Here is a 7,954-nt window from a genome sequence, read left to right on the forward strand (position 1 = left end):
AGTATTTTTAAGAAATCCAATCTGCCCCATGTAAGATACAGAAATTTCCAAGCATTTGTGATCCAGGACTGGGGAAAACTTTAGGAGTATATGAAAAGGACAAAGAGGAAATTGTATATCAGATAGAGTAGAAACTTAATAAAGTGAGTTACTTAAATGTATAGAAAAGTTGAATTAAAACAAATGGAATTTCCAGGAAATAAATAGAAGGAGCAGATTCTATTTCCACAGGCTGGTCAATGAATAGCAGTTCCAGCTCTGAGACTGTGACCCTGCAATCATGGGTGCTTCTTCAGCCACAGGACCATTGGCTCTTATGTCACTGGAACCCCAGTGATTCTTTTCAGAGCCCTCTTTATGTCTCTGTTCTTCAGGCTGTAGATAAAGGGGTTCAGCATGAGAGTGGCCACTGTGTACAACAATGAGCTACTGCACTTGAATGGGAGCTCTGGGTAGCAGCAGAGCTAAGATACACTCCTAGGCTTATACAATAAAATAAGGAGACAACTGAGAGGTGAGATGCACAGGAGGAAAATGCTTTATATTTTCTCTGATCTGATGATATTTTACATATGAAGGAAACAATCTTAGAGTAAGAGCAAAGGATCCCTCCCAGGGGAACACCCGCCAGTAGCACAATTACAAAATACATCACCATGTCATTAAGAAAGGTGTCAGAGGGAACCTGGGTGGCTCAGTCGTTAAGCATCTGCCTTCAGCTCCGGTCAGGATCCCAGGGTCCTGGGATAGAGCCCCACACTGGGCTCCCTGCTCAGCGGGAAGCCTGCTTCTCCCTCTCCCACACCCCCTGCTTGTGTTCCCTCTCTCCACTGTGTATCTCTGTGTCAAATAAATAAATAAAAATATAAAAAAAGAAAGGTGTCAGAACAGGCAAGTTGGATCATCTGATTGAGTTCACAGAAAAAGTGGGGTATTTCCACCTCTGTACAGAAGGACAGCTGAAAAAGCATTGAGCTCTTTAATGAGGAATTCAGAACACAGATGACCCAGGACACCAGAACCAGCAGTCTACAGATCTGGGGGTTCATGATGACTGTATAGTGCAGGGCGTGACAGATGGCCACAAACTGGTCATAGGCCATGACCATCAGGAGTAAATTGTCCTGACATCCAAACACAATAAAAAAAAAAAAAAGAAAACTGGCTGAAGCAGCCTTCATAGATTATGACTTTGCTCTGAGTATGGATGTTCCACAGCATCTTTGGAACAGTGGTGGAGGTGAAACAGATGTCTGCAAAGAACAAGTTGGCAAGGAAGAAGTACATGGGGATGTGGAGGTGGGAGTCAGAATGGACAACCAGGATGATAAGCAGGTTTCCAAACACAGTGATCATGGACACGGAGAAGAAAAGCCCAAATATTAGCAGCTGCACTTCTGGTTCCTCTCATAAGCTCAGAAGAATAAATTCTGAAATCCATGTATCATTTCCTGATTCCATGTGGTGTAGTTGACTATCAGGAAAGAAAAATATAATAATTTTCAACAAATGGGCTTCATTTGTTTATTTATTACATTTTTTAATTTTAATTTTTTAAATTTAATTTTATTTTTTCAGTGTTTCAAGATTCATTGTTTATGCACCACATCCAGTTCTCCATGCAACACATGTCCTCCTTAATACCCATCACCAGGCTCTTCCAACTCTCATCCCCGTCCCCATCAGTTTGTTTCTCAGAGTCCACAGACTTTCATGGTTTGTCTCCCCCTCCAATTTCCCCCAACTTACTTCTTCTCTCCTTCACCTAATGTCCTCCATATTATTCCTTATGCTCCACAAGTAAGTGAAACCATATGAATATTGACTCTCTCTGCTTTACTTATTTCACTCAGCGTAATCTCCTCCAGTCACGTCCATGTTGATACAAAAGTTGGGTATGCATCCTTTCTGATGGAGGTATAATACTCCATTGTATGTATGGACCGTATCTTCTTAATCCATTTTTAGGTTTTTATTTAATTCCAGTTAGTTAACAGAGAGTGTAATATTAGGTTCAGGTTCACCACACAGCAATTCAATACATCTATATAACACCTGGTGCTCTCTACAAGTGCCCTCCTCAATCTCCATCACCTATTTTCCCCCCATTCTCCACCATCTCTCCTCTGGTAACCAGGAGTGTGTCTCTTTGATTAAGAGTATGTTTCTTGGTTTTCCTCTCTCTTTCTTTTTCCCTTTGTTTATTTGTTTTGTTTCCTAAATTCCATGTATGACTGAAATCATGTGGTCTTTGTTTTTCCCTGATTTATTTCACTTAGCATAATACCCTCTAGATCCATTGGCGTCATTGCAAATGGCAAAATTTCATTCTCTTTTAGGCTGATGAATATATTGTATACCACTTCTTTATACATTCCTCTCTCCATGGACACTTGGGCTGCTTCCATAATTTGGCTATTATAGATAATGCTGCTTTAATTAGATGAATCCATTTTGAATTAATATTTTTGTATTCTTTGTGTAAATACCTAGCAGTGCAATTGCTGGATCATAGAGTTGTTCTATTTTTAACTTTCTGAGGATACCCCATACTATTTTCCAGATCTCCAACAACATTTTACATTTCTACGAACAGTGGAAGAGGGTTCCTCTTCTCCACTTCCTCTCCAACACCTATTGTTTCCTGTGTTGTTAATTTCAGCCATTGTGACAGGTATGCGGTGATATGTCATTGCAATTTTGATTTTTGTTTCCCTGACAATGAGATATTTTGAGCATCTTTTCATGAGTCTGTTGTCTATCTGAATGTTTTCTTTGGAAAACTGTCTATTCATTTCTTCTGCACATTTCTTAACTGGTTATTTGTGCTTTGGGTGTAGAGTTTCAAAACTTCTTTATAGATTTTGGATTTTAACAATTAATCAGCTATACCATTTGCAAATATCTTCTATTCTGCAGGTTGCACTACTAGGTATTTACCCAAAGGATACAAAAATACTAGTTCAAAGGAGTACATGCACTCTGGTGTTTCTAGCAGTATTATCAACAATAACTAAACTGTGGAGAGAGCCCAAATGTCCACCAACTGGTGAATGGATTACGAAGATGGGATATATATATCCCATTATATATATAATGGAATAATACTCAGCCACCAAGAGGAATGAAATCTTGCCATTCACAATGACCTGGATGGAGTTATAGAGTATTATGGTAAGTGAAATAACTCAGTCAGTGAAAGACAAATACCATTTGATTTCACTTGTGTGTGGAACTTAAGAAACAAAGCAAATGAACATAAAGAGGGGGAAAAGGAGAGGAAAATCAGGAAGAAGACCCTTAACTATAGAGAACAAACTGAGGGTGGTTGGCGAGATGTGGGGGGAATGGGTGAAATAGTTGATGGTGATGAAGAAGGGCACTCGTGGTTACAAGCACCCAGATGTTGTACAGAAGTACTGAATCACTCAGTTCTACATCCGATACTAATATTGCACTATATTCTTCCTAACTGGAATTTAAATAAAAAATGGAAAACAAATAAATGTCTATAGAATCCAATAATGAAGAAAGAAGATAGAGATAAAAAAATAAAATCATATACCATGTCAGATGGTGACAGGTGGTGCTATGAAGGAAAAAAAAATCAGTATAAAAAGGAGTAGATGGGAAGGGTGCTCAGTTTTAATAGGAGTTCAGGAAGATCTGCAAAGAAGGTGGCATTTTAATAAGGGTTACCAGAAAGATAAAGCATGAGGCAGGAAGATATCTAGGAGAGGTGTTTGTTTGTCAGCAGAGAAAACAGAGCAAAAACCCTGCAGAAGGCACTTACTTCACGTATGCAAATATCAAAATGAAGTCAGTGTGTGAGAGAATGAGCAAGAGGGAGAGTGATGACAGGTAGTGGCAGAGAATGTTGAGGAAGGAGTTAGCTTTCCTGCCAGAGGAAATACTTCCTTCACACGATGTTCTTTGCATTTTATTACTTGTGTTTCAAGGAGTTCTGGATATGGAGATAGATCCCTTCCTTATTTCCATCTGTTGGTTAACATTATGGCATTTAAGGGTCACATATTGCAGTATACAAACTCAGGTACCATTGCCCTGATGACTGTTTAAGCCCCCCAATACACATGCATACATGTACGCGCACACACACAGACACATACACACCTCACACACAGATGGACAAAGTGCATTCTGACCTCCTGGCACTTTGTTACTATCAAGCTTTTCTCACCCCAGGCACAATGATGTTGAAAGAAATGGTACAAGGCAAACTGTCAACATCAGATTCCCTTTACCCTGAAGAATGTGTAAATAGTACATAAATTCTAGTTAATAAGCCTCCCAAGGACATGGAAACATGAGCTCCATTTTAATACAATCATCCTGTGTCCTGTACTTAAAGAACATAAAAAAGCAATTCCAGAAATACAGAGAGGAAAGAAATGGACAAAAGGGGAAAAAGAAATCTAATAAGTTCTGGGAGTCCCTAAGAGACTGTGATGAGCAGAAATCTTCCCTGGTTCTGGCAACATGTCAGCCCCAGGTCACATCCCCTGATGCCTAGAATCTTTAACAACAAAGGAAACAAAATTCATCCAAACAAGAAAAGAGTTGTATTTTTATGATGTCAAAATATTTTACTCTAGAAAAAATGTGAAAAGGGAATAAACCTGCAATTTAGAACAGAATATACACAATGTAGGACAGTAAAGGGGATTTTTAAATTATTATTATTTTTAATCATTTTTTAAAATTTATTTTCAGCATAACAGTATTCATTGTTTTTGTACCACACCCAGTGCTCCATGCAATCCGTGCCCTCTCTAATACCCACCACCTGGTTCCCCCAACCTCCCACCCCCCTGCCCCTTCAAAACTCTCAGATTGTTTTTCAGAGTCCATAGTCTCTCATGGTTCACCTCCCCTTCCAATTTCCCTCAACTCCCTTCTCCTCTCCATCTCCCCTTGTCCTCCATGCTATTTGTTATGCTCCACAATTAAGTGAAACCATATGATAATTGACTCTCTCTGCTTTACTTATTTCACTCAGCATAATCTCTTCCAATCCCGTCCATGTTGCTACAAAAGTTGGGGATTCATCCTTTCTGATGGAGGCATAATACTCCATAGTGTATATGGACCACATCTTCCTTATCCATTCGTCCGTTGAAGGGCATCTTGGTTCTTTCCACAGTTTGGCGACCATGGCCATTGCTGCTATGAACATTTGGGTAGAGATGGCCCTTCTTTTCACTCCATCTGTATCTTTGGGGTAAATATCCAGTAGTGCAATGGCAGGGTCATAGGGAAGCTTTATTTTTTAATTTCTTGAGGAATCTCCACACTGTTCTCCAAAGTGGCTGCACCAACTTGCATTCCCACCAACAGTGGAAGAGGGTTCCCCTTTCTCCACATCCCCTCCAACACATGTTGTTAGTAAAGGGGATTTTTAAAGATGAAATAATAAAAGACTATTACAAATGTTTTTAAATGCAAAACTTTTGGAACCAGAAAACCAGGTTTTGAATGTCAGATCTACCACATGTAAGCTCTTTGAACTTGGGAGAGACATCCAATACATTCCAAATTGAATATCCTTACTCAATTAGTGGGGATAGAAGTATCCATCCTCATAGGGTGGCAGACATCATTAATCAGTATATGTAAAGACCTTACCATATAGTTCTTTTCTGAAAGTAAATGAGTGATTATCACACCAGTAAAGAGATTTGGCTGAGTTTTTTTTCTTCCACCTCACAAATATCACTGTAGTTTCAACAACTCTTGGTAATGAAGTATTGCAAAGTGAAGCGAGTTAGCATACCCCTTTTTGTATATTAAATACAATTTTTATGTGAATACTCACCTTGATTGAGATGCTGAGAAATGGATGTAAATATAGAACTGCTGTTGCAAAGAAATAGCTGCCTGCATGGGTCTGGGGCTTTCTATAAATACAGAATGTACTCAAAACCACCACATGGTATATAAAGTTCACAGATCACATCTCCAATCCTAATACTCTGTTTTCCTGCTCCCCTTACCTGCAAACTCCTTGGATATATTCTAATTTCATTGGAACAACTTTAGGTCCTCCATTCCCTTTCCCTGTCTTCTCCAACTGGTCTTCCATTCCAACCACATATTGTCAACAATGTCTGTATTGCTGCAGTCCAATGGACACTTCTCTTTTGAAGACACTACATAAATAATTATAAATGAGTATACCTTATAAATGAGTCTTAGGTGAACTCAGGCAAAACTTGTCAGGTTCCTTTCTCTCCAACCTTTTCCTGAAATACCTGCTGAGCTCTCATACTCACCTGGATGGTGTCTATAAGATGAAAGTCTCTATGTGAAGGCCCCAATTTCTCCCTGGATGGCTGATGATGGAGATCAAAGTTCTGTTTCCAGAAAGGATAGCAGGAAGCAGTGAAGCATGGGTCCCCCAGCCAGACTTAGGAACCCAAAAGCAGCAACCATGTCTGGGTGATTCCAAGGATTCTCTTGCTTAAGTTCTACAGCAGAGGAGATATTTATAGCTCCCTGTGTCTGAACATTAGGCACTGTTTCCATTGTTACTCCCACCACAGAGCACTTCTTTCTCAGTGGGCCGCAGATGTGGACAGAAAGGAAACATTTCCTGCTGAGACTGTGTTCCAAGGAGACGGGATTAGAAGTCAGGTGAATCCAGTTTTGTAGTCCTCATTCTCATGAACTTGCCTACGTTCTGGAGATCTAAACTCCTTGCACATTCCTTTAACCTTAAGGTGATATTGAACTGTTTTAGTTGAGGGTTAACTCTACCAGTTATAGCTTTGGGGTGATGTTAATAAATAAGCCATGTGTTCCTTTTCATGTGTGGTTTTGAATGAAAAGTCTAAGTATTCACCCTGGAGTCTGAAATAAATTCTGTGTTTGATTCTTCAAAATGAAAGTTCCTAAGTGGACAGCAAATATGCCTCTAAAAAAGACTTTCAGTAGGCAGAATAATGTCCCCAAAATGTTTCCACATCTTAACCTACAGAATCTGTGAATATGTCTTGTGTAATGGCAAGGGAGAATTAATGTTGCAAGTGGTATTAACATTAATAGTCAGCTGACCCTGAGATAAAGTTATTCTGATTACCCAAGTGGACTCAGTAGATTACAAGGGTAATACAAATATGGAAGAGGGAGAGAGAAACCTTGGGGTCAGAAAAAGATTTTGAGGTGCTATGTTGCTGGCTTTGAAGATAAATGGAAGACACATGAGACAGGGAGTACAGGTGGCTTTACAGCTGGAATAGGCAAGAAAACATATTCACCCCCAAACCTCCAGACTGACCACTCTTCTGCAGATTTTAGCCCAGGGAGACCTATTTCAGACTTGTGACTTCCAGAACCATGAGAAAATAAATTGATTTTTTTAAGGCAGCACCATGGTAATTTGTTACAACCACAATAAAAATCGAATCCAGATATTTATCCAATAACATTTTGTTTAAGGGTAATGAATTCTGCCTTGGCTCTTATTCATTTATATTATCTTGGATAAGGATATTTGGTATTGAGATCCCAGTTTCAGTAGAAAAAGAAATCTGAAGTCACTTTGGAGTTATTCAACCCCAATAGCTGGTACAGAAAAATAAATCTTCCATGCCATGAATCATACTCACTTACAGGAACTAAGGTAGAAAAATTGAATCATTAGGGCCACCTGTTCTATGTTAAATCTTTGTGTCCAAATTTTTACATAGTTTTACTTTCACATTAATCCAAATTTTCATTCTTTTTATTCCTATCCTATCCTAGTTTCTCTCAAGTTTGCTTGTGATATGAAAGATACCCTAATAATGAATCTGTGTGTATATGAGTGCCAATGTTTATTTGAAAGAAATAACACACACACACACACACACACACACACACACACATCATGTGCCTCCCCATTGAATATTTTGATTTCAGCAAAGGCAGCCCTAAGAGGGAAATATATTGCAAT

General features: G+C 39.0%; 1 pseudogene; it reads right to left on the minus strand.

Annotated features, from left to right (window-relative positions):
- Positions 1-314: 314 nt before the first annotated feature.
- Positions 315-1,356, minus strand: LOC116863196 (annotated as a pseudogene).
- Between the last annotated feature and the right edge of the window lie 6,598 nt (positions 1,357-7,954).

This window comes from Lontra canadensis, unplaced genomic scaffold, assembly GCF_010015895.1.
Source record: "Lontra canadensis isolate GAN:19392208 unplaced genomic scaffold, GSC_riverotter_1.0 scaffold687, whole genome shotgun sequence".
NCBI lineage: Eukaryota > Metazoa > Chordata > Mammalia > Carnivora > Mustelidae > Lontra > Lontra canadensis.